The following is a 15,078-nucleotide window of genomic DNA, read 5'->3' as shown; positions in this document are numbered from 1 at the left end:
AATTTTCTTCAAAATTGTGGCTCTATTTTTGTTTATAGCGCAAAAAATAAAAACCGCAGAGGTGATCAAATACCACCAAAAGAAAGCTCTATTTGTGGGAAAAAAAAGGACGTCAATTTTGTTTGGGAGCCACGTCGCACGACCGCGCAATTGTCAGTTAAAGCAACGCAGTGCCGAATCGCAAAAAGTCCTCTGGGCAGGAAGGGGGTTTAAGTGCCCAGTAAAGAAGTGGTTAATAAAACTTGGGGTCATATGTACAAGGCAGTGAATCTGCTAAACATTCACTGCAGATGAATCTGTCACGTAGAGGTCTGTTAAATGACAGCGATTGATTCACCAGCAGAAAATATTTGGATAAGGGTCAGTGACCCCTTAAAGTACATCTATCATGAGAAAAATATGTGGGTTTCCATTGCCGATCTCCCCTTTGCTAGTTGTTATGCTTTAGTTTCAATACTATCTTGCTGACGTTGAGTTATAAGGATGAGGAATTCCAACATTTCTCTGACTTTAGTGCTGGTTTGTGCTGACCCAGCCAGAAAACGATCACTTTCAGATGGAGGCCAGCTGTGGCAATGCCTACATTTTTGTTAAAAATATCATTTTGCAGTAAAACTTTTGTTTGAGAGTAAATTTTGACTCGATATAAAAGCGATGTCTTGATATACAAGTAGCGTCACATCACAACAGAGTAGAAAAATAAAAAAAAGGAGAGGCGCCTCTAAGTGTAGCAATATGGTTACATTTATTGAAGGTACAACATTTAGCAACTCACATGGTTGATCATTAAAAAATGGGCACATCCAAGAATGCAGGCATCCAGGTAAAGCTGTCCACATAGAAAGGGATCCTCAAACTATGGCCCTCCAGCCGTCTTAGAACTACACATCCCATGAGGCATTGTAACATACTGACATTCACAGACATGACTAGGCATGATGGGAATTGTAGTTCCTGAACAACTAGAGGGCCGTAGTTTGAAGACCCCCGACATAGACCAGGGCTTAAAATTTTAAGTCCTGAGCCACTAGCCGGGCCTTAAGAGTTACTCGCCCACCAGTTGCCCCACCCAACACCTCCCCCGCCCCACCCCCAAGTCTGCCCCTAAACACGCCCTTGTAAATTATCTCATGAAATTACACTGTTAAATATTTTAAGCAGAATTAAGTTCCAAAAATAAATATTAACAACTTTAACAATAGAAACATAAAGCATATCAGTACCCATCTGTGCAGCCTCACTGTGCCCATCACTTGCCGCCTTACAGTGCCCCATCATCACTTCAGACTCACCTCACACAAACACTGCCCTGGCGCCACTTTGAGCCGAGTCTGCAGCGCTCTCCTTCTCCTCCTCTTGTATCTCACACACAGCGGGCATCTTCCGCTGTGTGTCATGGAGCTGGGTCTGTGTTTGGCGGCACGGTGTGATAAGGTCCCGCCTAGACCAGCTAATGTGATAGGCAGAACACTGATTCAATGTGATAGGCAGAAAACTGATTCAATCTACTATCACATTAGCTGGTCTAGGGGGGCGAGACCTTGTCACATCGCTCCGCCAAACACAGACCCAGCTCCATGACACACAGCAGAAGATGCACGCTGTGTGTTTGATACAAGGAGAAGAAGGAGACCGCTGCGGCCTCAGCTCAAAGCGGCGCCAGGGCAGTCCAGCCGCTCTCTGTGTCCTTCGGCTGACAGTTTCCGGGCTGATCGCTTCAGCAAGGAAACTGTCACTGTCAACCGCTCCTCACTCACCCTGGACTAAATTTGCGAGCAAGCGAGTGGAATTTTTGAGGGCTGACATAGACCATCGTCCACACCGCCCTCAACGTCATCCCTCCCACGATGTGCTCCGCGATCGGTTCAAGCCTCACTTTGAGATCACTCTACTTCAGGATAGTCTTCCTGGTCACGAACGTAGACTGAGAGGCAGCAGTGCGTGGGATAGTCTACGTGGACAGCTTTACCCCAGCTTTACCCCATGCAAGTTGCTAAATGTTGTACTTTCATTAAATGTAACCAGATTGCTACACTTAGAAGCGCCTCTCTTCTCTTTTATACAACAACTCTTGCGGATTTTGCTTCCAATTCTATTGTGGATGGACATTTTATGGTTACACAATCACATTGCTATAATCTTTTTTTATATGGACTATAAACTGAAAGCGTTTGGAAAGAATCATTTGAGTTTCCATTATTTCTTATGGGAAAATTAGCTCGATATAAGGGTGCTTTGGATTACAAGCAGGTTTCTAGAACAAATTATGCTCGCAATCCAAGGTTTTACTGTATTATACAACCTGTATAAGGTACACCCCAATTGCCTAAGGACACTAAATATTGAGGGATTCAGAGTTTTATTTTTAAAAACACAGAAAAGAGAAAGAAAGAAAGAAAGAAAAGAAAGAAAGAAAAGAAAAGAAAGAAAAGAAAGAAAAGAAAGAAAAGAAAGAAAAGAAAGAAAAGAAAGAAAAGAAAGAAAAGAAAGAAAAGAAAGAAAAGAAAGAAAAGAAAGAAAAGAAAGAAAAGAAAGAAAAGAAAAGAAAAGAAAAGAAAAGAAAAGAAAAGAAAGAAAGAAAAGAAAAGAAAGAAAAGAAAGAAAAGAAAAAACAGTCTTTGCAGAAATCTCCTGCACTGGATTTTATTCAGACATTTTTGTACAATGACTGCAAAAGTTTCCACAAACACCAAAGCTGTCCTGAGGAGTGCGACTGATAACAATAATTAAATTTTAAAAGCACTTCTGTTAAAAGAATAGAACTGCCAGTAGGGAAAGGTGGTGGTATAAAGGAGGATTACCTTTTTTTTTCCAGACTACAGTCCAAATGAATAAAGCCATAAAATCAGTGGGGACCGGCATAATGCGAAGTATAATATACAAACACTACAGGCAGCAAGATTTACTTGTTAGCCATATCTCAATATTAGAGGAGATATTCTCAGAACAGCATTAAGACCAGCTCTAGGGTACAAACCGATTACCACTCACTCATATCTGTAGTGTAAGCTTTGAAGTTATTGCCGAAGGTTAAATGAGCTAAAAAATCTTAAACACTTTAACAGTAGCCTATTAAACATAAAGGAGACACAGAATGCAACTGAAGATGAAAAGATTGCAGTCCTCTCACATGTACTTTCATACCTACTGGAATACCGCAGACCCAGCATTAGTGTTCCCTTTCCTTCAAAATCAGGGCTTAGGCAACTAAACACCGACATGTATTGTACAGTACAGGTGGATGAAATGCCTTAAAGGGGTTGTAAAGGTTTGTTTATTTTCTTAATAGGTTCCTTTAAGCTAGTGCATTGTTGGTTCACTTACCTTTTCCTTCCATTTCACTTCTAAATGTTTTTTTTTCTTTGTCTAAATTTCTCACTTCCTGTTCCTACTCAGTAAGGTGTTCAGTAAGCTGTTCTAAATGACTTTCCACCGCTCGGATGATGGTGGAAAGCTTACTGAGGAGAAACAGGAAGTGAGAAATTCAAACAAAGAAAAATAACATTTAGAAGTGAAATCGAAGAGAAAGGTAAGTGAACCAACAATGCACTAGCTTAAAGCAACCAATTTAGAAAATAAAAGATGAACCTTTACAACTCCTTTAATAAGAGAGGATATGTGCCAAAAGTATTAAAGTGCATGTCAACTCCAACAATCAACTTCTCTTATTTACTTCCTTTTAATCAGAGACCCCGTACACACGACCGAGTTTCTCGGCAGAATTCAGGCAGAAACTCGATGGGAGACGTATTCTGCCGTGAAAACCGGTCGTGTGTACACTTTTCGCCCAGGGAAACCGCCGAGGATCTCGTCTGGCCAAAAAGAGAACATGTTCTCGATTTCCTCGTTAGTCAATGGGAAAAGTTGGCTTGCCGAGATCCTCGACGGCTTCACAAGGAACTCGACGAGCAAAACGATGTGTTTTGCCCGTCGAGTTTCTCGGACGTGTGTACGGGGCCTGATACACACAAAATATATATATATATATATATAAATAAATAAAATAATAGTTGTTATATTAGTTTGACAAGTGCAAAAAAAACTTTGATTTTGCCAGAAATATTGTGAGCTTATAACTTTCTATGAGTTCTCGGTGCAAAAAGGGGGGTTATTGAGAGGACAAGAGTGCTGCGTTCTTTGTAATGCATCAGAAATTAAGTGGGCAGGGCTGACATCAAACATTAAAGTGACACTAAAGGTTAAAAAATATATATATATAAATTATATATATCTCAAACATGTCATACTTACCTCCACTGTGCAGTTCGTTTTGCACAGAGTGGTCCCGATCCACCTGTTCTGGGGTCCCACGGTGGATCCCAATAGATGACCCCCTCTGAGAAGCTCTCTACCAAGTGCGCTCCTGTGTCATACACTCTGCGTCCATAGTAGCCGGGTGGATGACTCTGCCCCGCCCCCTGGCACCCGCGTCATTGGATTTGATTGACAGCAGTGGGAGCCAATGGCTGCTCCACTTTCAATCTATCCAATGAAGAGCTGAGAAGCCATGGAGATGGGTGACGCGGGATCGCGCCCACAGGAAATTTGGAGCTCAGGTAAGTAAAATGGAGGGTCTGGGGGGCAGACAATGCAAGATGTTTTTTCACCTTAATGCATAGGATGCATTAAGGTGAAAAAACAAAGGTATTTCAACCCCATTAAAATTCAGAGCAGATTTACTAAAACTGGAGAGTGCAAAATTTGGTGCAGCTGGCTGTGGAGGGTAGCCAATCAGCTTCTAACTTCAGCTTGTGCATTTAAAGTGGTTGTAAAGTCAGAAGGTTTTTCTATCTTAATGCATTCTATAAAAAAAAACAAAAAACAAAAACACCTGTGTTCAGCAGCCCCTCTAAACTTAATGCAATCTGTGTTCAACTTAATGCAATGTCTCAAAATATCTACTGAAATTACAATAAACTGTCTTCAAAACAATAAACAGCATTTTAGTAACAAAGGATGAAATTGCAAAAGAATTCTAAAAACTGTTTTATCTTACTCCTCTGACCTAGACATAGGATTGAAAGGCAATATAGCTGGCCATACATGCTTAGTTTTCCCCTTGTTTGGTTTAGCCAGAAAACTAGGTGGATGGAGGAATTCTCGCCCTAATTGGGACATTGTAATCTGAGGGCAGCACCCACCAGTGTCAGATCGGCTGCAACCAACTGCCTTCAGTTGATGATCATCTATAAAAATGTCCAACATCGGAAGGACAATGGCCAGCTTGCACTTCGCCATGTTGGCGGCACTGGTTTTAATAGGCAAGCTGGCATACTTGCAATTGCTAGGCAGAGATAACATGCACGCCCTAGGCTACTGTTAAGGTGTTTATTCTTTATGTTCCCCCTGCGGGCCTGGGGCTCTAAATGGATGTATGTTATGTACATTTGAACCATTGACCAATAAAATTGTTATTGATAAAAAAAAATAAAAAAAAATGTCCAACATGTCTCTTCAATAGAAAAATTGATTAAACAGTGTTGGAAGGGTCGCGTGGGAAGGGCATGCACCGATTGGAATTCGACTGGTCCAACTATTAGGCTCGATTCACACCTATGCATGTTGCTTTTGAGCGTTTTTGCAGTACTTTTTGCGGTGCTTGCTGCGTTTTTTGACTTGCGTTTTTACCGCGATTTGCGTTTAATTTTTTTTTTTTACATCAATTTACATTTTTTTACATTTCATTTAAAAACCAGGTTAAAAAAAAAAATACGCAAATCGCGCCAAAAACGCGGTACTTGCGCTTTGGATGCGGGTCCATTGACTATCACATGCAAAACGCTGCTTTTTGCGGGGAAAAAAGTCCCTGATATTTTCCAAAAACAGAGGCACAAAAAAGCATTGATGTGAACATGTTCCATACGAATGTTAAAAGATTTCCCTGCTTTTCTGCAAAATGCACCAAAAAACGCATTAGTGTGAATCGAGCCTTAGACCAACTACATTTCAGTCCGTATATGGCCAGCATAGGAGGAAAGAGTAATGTTAAAAAGGTAATAAACCACAGTTGAAGATGAAAGAAAATTCCCTTGCAAGGCAATGTCATAATGTGCTAGTACGCATCACATACTAGCACATTATGAGAGACTTGCCTTAAAACAAAGCCCTCCAGCACCGTGCTGTCGCGGCTAACAGGGCTTTTATCTTCACCCAGTCTTCCTTCTGGGTTTGCGTCTTCCAGCTAAATGAGTGGTCGGGGCATGAAGCCGTCAATCCCACGCGTGTGTGATCCGCCGTTTACGACACAGACTCTGAAGGACACGTCACAATGGGCGAGGTCTCATGGTGATGTCACCGGATGGCCACACCTCATGGCTATACAATAAGCAGCAGAGAACGGAGCTGGCACAAAACGGCCGGAGACCGCGTCGGAGGAGGACCGTGTTGGCGGCAGAGAAAAACAGCAGCAGCAGCGACGACCGAAGGAAGAAGAATGGAGGGAGATTTTTAATAAAGGACTAGTCAAAATCCTCTCGTCTTTTTACACTACCCTGCCCCTTTTTGGGATGAATGGGTAGGCGGTAAAATGTACCCCATACTCATTCACAAAAGGGGGCATTGGACCTGGGGGGCCCCCCCCTTGTTAAAGAGGGCCTCCAGATTCCAATAAGCCCCCTGCCCGCAGACTCCCCCAAAACCACCACCCAGGGTTGTCGGGAAAAAGACCCCCCCCCCATCAATATGGGGACAATGTGCTTTGGGGTGGGGGGAGCAGTAGTGTATTTAGGATTTGTGCTGTCCTAGGCCTGACTAAACTCATGCACACCCTAATTTAAATATGACCCACCCCATCCTGTCAAGGCCACACCCTGTTCTGTTTAAGACCCGCCCTGAAATTTTCGAGTGGGGACACTAGTTCTAAAAGCCTGAGGCAATGGATTCCCTTAATTTGCATAGATTTCCTCTCACGTCCTGTTTGGCTATGGGACAGGAAGTGAAGGGAAATCTCTGCAATGGGACAAGGATGGTAAAAAATAAACTGACAGGGGCTATAACCCTCCCTTACTCTATCCAAAATGAAAAAAATAAGTGTTGCCTATAGTTTTACTATAGGCACAAATTTCTGATAATTTTATGGAGAGGACTAAGAACATATAACCATGCCAATGGTGCAGCAGAAAACATATAGCACAGTGAGGAAGGTTTGTAGTCCAGCATAATATTTCAGTCAAAATAAGACGCAGCACTGCGCCGCCCCCCCCCCCTACAGTTGGTGAATGCCGGCTTCCCGCATATCAGAAGCAGTGTAGCCGCTTTATGGGGACACTAGACTAATTTGCCTCTCAGCCCAAGTCCGCCCCAACAGTGTAGCGCAAGCCAGCGGGGACTCTTTCCGTGCTGCCCCCCTGCAAAGTGCTGCCCTAGGCCTGGGCCTTGTTGGCCTAGGCCAGGATACAGCGTTGGGGGGAGCCCCCTCTTCCCCAAAGCACTCACATCCCCATGTTGAGGGTGTGTGGCCTAGTGTGGTCCAGGCTTTGCCCCCCCCCTCCCCATTCCTGACCTGCCAGGCTTCATGCTTGTATAATGGCCTGGTATGGATTTTAGGCGGGACCCCAAGCTTTTTTTTGCCATGGGTTTTCCCCTCAAAATCTTTAACGGAAAGGGTCTTGTAAAGTCTTGGAAAGGGGGTGGGGGCATGTTTAGCCATGTTTCCCCCCCAAATAGCCAAAAACAAAAAGCGCCTGTAAACGAAATGCGGCTAAATGAAAATTACAGCGTTTAGTTCTTAAAATGCCCGTAAACTCAGCTACTGAACACATTTTCTTTGCATCCAAAAAAATGCCTCTAAACTCAACTGCCTAGAAAATATTGTAAAATGACCCTGTGTACATGTACCGATAAGATAACAGGAGAGTTGAGTGACAGCTGAAAAAACGCTCAACTGCTCCTAAACATCCGTTTACCAGCAGCAGTGTACATGAGGCCTTAAGAAAGTGAAGCAACGCTTACACGGTTTATCTCTCACTGTGCCATTTGATCTGAATAGCTGAACGATACTTGACCAGCTCCTGTGTATTACTCTGGAGCAGGGGAAAGATTCATAGCAGTGTGTGTATGCTGCTGTCACAGTTGGATATCGCAGCAAGTAAAGCAGGCCATAGACTATGTGACAAATCACTTGATTGTCCCATCAACACAGACAGTGATAATGGAGGAATCCCTATTGTGGAGCTATTATGTTCATCCAGTGGGGTGGTGGGGGAAGCCTTCCCTGCTGCGAGAACACAGTGTTTACTGCCAATGTCTAAAGTCGCTGTAAATAAATCGCATGCTAAAAATCCGACAAGCTGGTTGTACCCAAGTCAATCGCTCCCTGCTGAGCATGCTAAAATTCAATCCATCTATGGCTGGCTTAAAGTGGAGGTTCACCCAAAAACTAAATTTTTAACATTAGATTGAGGCTCATTTTGGGAAGCAGAATCGGGTGTTTTTTTTTTTAAATCGAATCAGTACTTACCGTTTTAGAGATAGATCTTCTCCGCCACTTCCGGGTATGGGCTGCGGGACTGGGCGTTCCTATTTGATTGACAGTCTTCCGACAGGCTTCCGACGGTCGTATACAGCGCGTCACGATTTTCCGAAAGTAGCCGAACGTCGGTGTGCAGGCGCCGTATAAAGCCGCACCGATGTTCGGCTTCTTTCGGGTACTCGTGACGCGATGTATGTGACCGTCGAAAGCCTGTCAATCAAATAGGAACGCCCAGTCCCGAAGACCATACCCGGAAGTGGCGGAGAAGATCTATCTCTAAAACGGTAAGTACTGCTTCGATTTAAAAAAAAAAACACCCGATTCTGCTTCCCAAAATGAGCATCAATCTAATGTTAAAAATTGTTTTTCGGGTGAACTCCCGCTTTAAGAGGGCCGAAGGCTAACTCCAAGCTTTGTAATTTTCTGTGAAATGCAATGTAGTATGGATACCTGGAGGTGTTCTGTACACAGAATGTGTACAGAACGCCCCCCAGAAACATTTCCTGCTTGTGCGATTGGCTTACTGATTTTCCAGAAGTCTGCACTAAGGTACAAGTCAAATTTCAGGCACCACTGCAACAAAAATGTAATTTTGGGTCAGATACTCCCAATAGAAAGTCACTTTTAAAAAGGGATACAAACCCTGCAATTGTCCACATTAGAGCTTTGCATGTGCAGGAGCCGATTGATAATTGTTAAACCTCTCCCATTAAGGGACGGACACATGGTTAGAAAATCCCAAATTCAATTTGGTTCAATGAACGATCTGCCGATTTTCTGATCGTTCGTATGCTGCTTTTGACAGCAGATTACGACATTTTTGTCAGGGCAAAACTGGATGTTTCTAAAGGCCCGTACACATGGTCGGACTTTTTGCCAACAAAACTTCAAAATGAGCAAGTTTTCAAAATAGTCTGATCCGTGTATACGCTCCATCAGACAAAAAGTTCGGTCTGCAAACGGACAAACTTTACGTCAACAAGAGTCCGATGGTGCCTAGTCCGACCGTGTGTACAGCAAGCAATCGGACTTTTGGACAAAGTACTAACGCTCATGCTCAGAAGCAAAGACCAGCGTTCTGTCTGGTAGAACTAGCGTTTGTATTTGAAAGAGCACATTCGTGACGCGGCAAGTTCTGAAATCAAGAAAAGCAGCGCACATTCTTCTTTATAATGTGAGAATACTAAAAGCTGCTTTGCTGGTGATACTGACAGAGTAAAAACAAATGTCTGCTTTGGATTAGTGTATTTTGGTTACATGAATCAAACATATTTCTATATTTTTTTGTGGGTCAAGTTAGCACAACCCCATTGTGCAACATGTCTGCTTGACGAACGGACGTTCAGAAACAAACAAAATCGCGAATGAACACAGATGAAACCTCCACTAACTCTCGATTAGCAGAAGGAACCCAAAGGGTGACGCCGTTGAATTGCACTTCCTCTTTTAAACTCTCGTCAGTACGTTGAAACGTCACTATGTTCGTGTTTGTTGCCGAAAAAGTCAGAGCGTGTGTATGCTATGGGTGTGACCGGACAAAAATCCAATGGAAAGTTTGTTTGATGTCCAACCGTGTGTACGAGGGTTTACACTATGTTTCTCCTTTCCAATATACGATGTACCAAATGCTTTGTAAATCACACGCCCAATTCCCACCCCTCGGCTTCCCTGGTGTGTATGGTTACCAAAAAAGGGGGAGGTCCCATGAGCCGATTGGCCGTTTGCCCCGTTTGCCCTATATACCATAACCTAAGATGGCTGAACGGTATCCCTGATGAAGGAGCACACATGGTCCGAACGCGTGCATGTTACAGCATCCTCCCATTGAGACCAGGGACCTTCCAAATGACGACTTTCTCCTGCGCCCTGTATGTTCGAGCCCAGGACACCGGAAACCACTGGCGCCGCCGAGCAAGACATCACAGCACTGCCTGGATGTTTGTTTTGGATCCCTGCCGTTTATTTGAGATTTACAAGGTTGTGCCTGCTCTCATCTTACTCTGAGTGAGTGCATTACTACTTAAAGGGTCACTAAAGGAAAAAAATTTTTTTTAGCTAAATAGCTTCCTTTACCTTACTGCAGTCCTGGTTTCATGTCCTCATTGTTAGTTTTTGCTCTGATGTTGCTGTAATTCTCCTCTGTTTTGGACACTTCCTGGCTGTCTGTTTCCCGATCACCACAGTACTGGGAGATTTTAGTTTCGTTTTCAAACCAATACTGCTCTATGGCACTGCCCAGCACAGATACAGCATAACATGCTAAAACTAAACTAAAAAAACTACAGGTACATTATGATTGATTTTTATCTATGTTTAATCGTTTTTAAAAGGAATCAGTTAACTATTATGTCTATACCCGGTAAACAGTCATTTCAGCAAAAAAAAAAAAAAAAATTATATTTAAAACTCCTTTAAATTGATTGTAAAGGCAGAAGTTTTGTTTTATCTTAATGCACAAACAAATGCCACTTCAGGGTTTTGGAACTACAACATTTTTTTTTTCCTTTAGTGACCCTTTAATTAAACGCATTATAATTACTGCCGACTGTTTTTCTTGTGTGAAAAACTGATGTGCAGGCTCCAAAATTTTTGTCTGATGTGACCACAATGGCCGATTTAATAAAAAAAAAATCTGAAGAGCAAGACTACGCCTGCTCAGAATGAAAGAACACATACAAAACAATTCAACACATTACGTCACTTCTAACATTGAATTATTATTTTAATGACATTGAAAATTTTCTGATGGCGAGTATTCTCTTCACTTTTAATTTGAGACTAGCATCCAACAAAAAACTGACGAAAATTTGTCCTATAATTTGACCATGCATAAAAAGCTTAAAAGTTTTATTTTTTTATTATTATTAAAATTCCATACTTCCCTTTTAACTCATGGAAAACACCACTGCCAGATATGGCATTCAGGCAGCTGTGAATCTGATAACTTTCTGCCCAGCTCAAAGGGGTTGTAAAGGTACAATTTTTTGTTCCTAAATAATAGCTTCCTTTACCTTAGTGCAGTCCTCCTTCACTTACCTCATCCTTCCATTTTGCTGTTAAATGTCCTTATTTCTTCTGAGAAATCCTCACTTCCTGTTCTTCTGTCTGTAACTCCACACAGTAATGCGAGGCTTGCTCCCTGGTGTGGAGTGTCGTGCTCGCCCCCTCACATGGACTACAGGAGAGTCAGAACGCTCTTTATGTTGCAGATAGAGAAAGGAGCTGTGTGTTAGTGGGCGTCCTAACTATCCTGTAGTCCAAGGGAGGGGGCGAGCACGACACTCCACACCAGGGAGAAAGCCTTGCATTACTGTGTGGAGTTACAGACAGAAGAACAGGAAGTGAGGATTTCTCAGAAGAAATAAGGACATTTAAAAGCAAAATGGAAGGATGAGGTAAGTGAAGGAGGACTGCACTAAGGTAAAGGAAGCTATTTAGGAAAAAAAAAATTAAAAAAATTGCACCTTTACAAACCCTTTAAATGGATTTTTTAAATCAACTTCACCAAGACAGGTGGCATTTGCAGGTCCTTCCATAAGGAACGCCAGGAAATGTGAGCCATCTTTGGCCAGCTAAAAGCTACAATCTACCATCCAGACATTCGGGTGCAGTTTAAAACATCCATCAATTTGTAGCCGAACGTGGAAATACACAGCTCAATTTGCAATTTAGAAAGTTTGCCCAGACAAAGATTTGTCATTAAAGTGAAGGTTATATTGGGCGCAGCATGTGTTTTGTTGGGTGAATAAACCTCGGTTTGTACATACTAATTATGCCAGCAGTTGTTTTGACTGATCGAAAAAAATCCAGAGGCTGCCTCTCACTTTATAGCAGTAGTAAAAATAGACAAGATAACCCAGCAAAACTGGCAAAAAGACAGGAACTGCCCACTGTTGAGTGCTAGCAACAGGGTTGCTATCCTCACCGCAGTAAAGTACATGTCTTTAGAATTGCCTATTGATTTCTTCACCATTGTTAGAAAAAAAATAAAAAAAACGGACTGTGCCAACAACAGTCCTATAGCCTTTTCCTTCCCACCCTGGTGGAAACGACGACATGTGCTACAAGACCAATCTGCATTTCTATGTGGCAACAAAGAGTGGTTGCCATCTCCCTCCAGGAACTCACACCTCCCTTAACGGAGCTGAAGTCAACACAGCATGATCTAAGCCTATTCCAGTGTATACATGAGAAGTGACAACTGCCTTCACACATTAGGGAAATGTACAAGCGAAGAGGCACAATCCAATTTGTGCAAATTATTAGAGAGCCGTTACATAGAACACTAGTGCTTCTGTGCAAGTATGCGGTCCCTGCTAACAGGTTTATAGTAAAAAGCACATCTAATTAAGTTTAAAGCTCAAAGTCCATACTAAATTAGCACAGCCTGCTTGGACTGGTTGTCATTAGGTTTGAAAATGCTGTTATGGAATACCAGGAAAAGAGAAATCTGTAGGCTGCCAGAAGGGCTGCTACATTCGCACCGGCAACCACAGCCATTTGTGGCTGTGCATCCAGCAGTGATCACCACAGGTGAACAGCCTCCAATAGCTGTGGCCACTGACACATTGTCAAAGTGTGGATACTTGGTGGGCACGGCTAGTCTCACACCTGTCAAAAAACAGTAGCAGGAATCTGTAGAAGTTGCCTTAATGAGTACACACACACACACACACACACACACACACACACACACACAAGTTTTTACAATTAAAGCGGATCTCCACTCTAAAGTGAAGTCGCGCTGATCGGCACCCTCCCCCCCTCCGGTGTCACATTTGACACCTTTCAGGGGGGAGGGGGTGCAGATACCTGTCTACAGACAGGTATTTGCACCCACTTCCAGCCACACGTCACGGGCAAAAGACGTTTTTTTTCTGACATCCCGTCCGTCCCCTGTTGTGTGCTGGGAACACTCGGCTCCCAGCACACAGCGGGAGCCAATCGGCGGGCGCAGCGCGACTCGCGCATGCGCCGTAGGGAACCGGGCAGTGAAGCCGGAGCGCTTCACTTCCTGGTTCCCTCAACGTGGATGGAGGGGGGAGCAGCAGGGTGACGAGCGATCGCTCGTCCTCTGCTGCGGACGGAGCTGGACTCCAGGACAGGTAAGTGTCCTAATATTAAAAGTCAGCAGCTGCAGTATTTGTAGCTGCTGGCTTTTAATATATTTTTTGGAGCGCACATCCGCTTTAAGAAGCTACAGAAATAGGAAAAATGATGTGCACATACTTCATTTGGAGTTTTTTTTGTTGTTCTCTTTAAAAAAGGATAAGTTCACCTTTTGTAACATGTTACAGATGCACCAGTCTTCCCCCGATCCTCTGTTTTGACAGCCCAGTGCACCCAGCCACGCCGTTCATTCACAGTGTTCTGTGAATGTGAAAACTACAAGTACCTATAGCCTTTGTGGCTGTCGGCTCGTAGTTCTCAATGAACTACCAGGGTGCTGGTGAGCACTCTAGGTAGTTCATTGAGCGTCCTGTCATTTAAGAACTGCCTGCTCATATCAGAGGTATAGGCAGACGGATACCCAGACAGACTGCAGGACCTTGGCATTACACCCATGATCTGCCGATTGCAGGTGCATTGCTTTACAGGCACCCAATTAGAAAAAATAAGATTTTTTTTTACCAAAAAAAAAAAAAAAAAAAAAAAAAAAAAGAGCATTTAATTTTAATTTTTTTATTTTTGTAAAGGTGAACTTCTCCTTTAAGTCGGATGTGCAATCAGCAACATCGCTGTTATTTTAAGAATATTAAGAGAAATAAGCCCCCTACAGATTGCATGCTGTTCAGTGAATCATAATTATTCTCTTTATCATTCTTTCAGACCTTCGTGAGGTGGTCCCCAGGTCACTGTAAAGAATCACAGGTGGAATACTTCACACAAATGTTAAGCTGCTTCTAATCAGTGTAGGAGTGTTCCAAACTAGATGTGAAGAAATTACAAACAGCAGTGACTAGGTCTGAAATGTAGACGAGAAGTAAATTGCCAATCTGGCTTTATTCTCACGGAGCGTACAAAACTGCACTCCCATGCCGAGCAGCTTTTACCCAAAACAGGATGCACAGATGTTCCATGCACCCCATGCAGGAAGATACATTTATGTCTATTGGGACACAGCCGCTGCTTCCAATAGGACATCTCTGTGGGTGCGCGTTCCCAAATACACACTGTCTGCATTCAGAGACGTGCACCTGCACCTACACACCTGTCAAGCAGGAAAACACACCAAAAAATGCATGTACGTGTAATTTTATTGCAATATCATCGATATCTAGAGCCAAAAATGCACCATGCTACGTGTGAAAAAGTACCTGCACCTTTCCAAAAAAAAAAAAAAAAAATTGCATTGCAAAAAAAAAAAAAATTGCATAGATGTGAACAGGACCTAAAGAAAATAAGGTTAAATGGATTGTAGTGCATTTCTGCAAACACACAATAAAGCGCATAGACGTGAACCTAGCCCTATTCCTCGCTCCCCCAGTAGCCAACACTCTTTCACACTCTCTGTAAAGCCTCGTACACACGATCGGATTTACATCGGACAAATCTGTGGAATTTTGTGCGAAGGGCGTTGGCTGTGAACTTGCATAAAGACGGCAGAA

The sequence above is a fragment of the Rana temporaria genome, chromosome 12 (genome assembly GCF_905171775.1).
Source record: "Rana temporaria chromosome 12, aRanTem1.1, whole genome shotgun sequence".
NCBI lineage: Eukaryota > Metazoa > Chordata > Amphibia > Anura > Ranidae > Rana > Rana temporaria.
The sequence above is the reverse complement of the archived record's forward strand: the minus strand, read 5'-3'. Positions refer to the sequence as shown.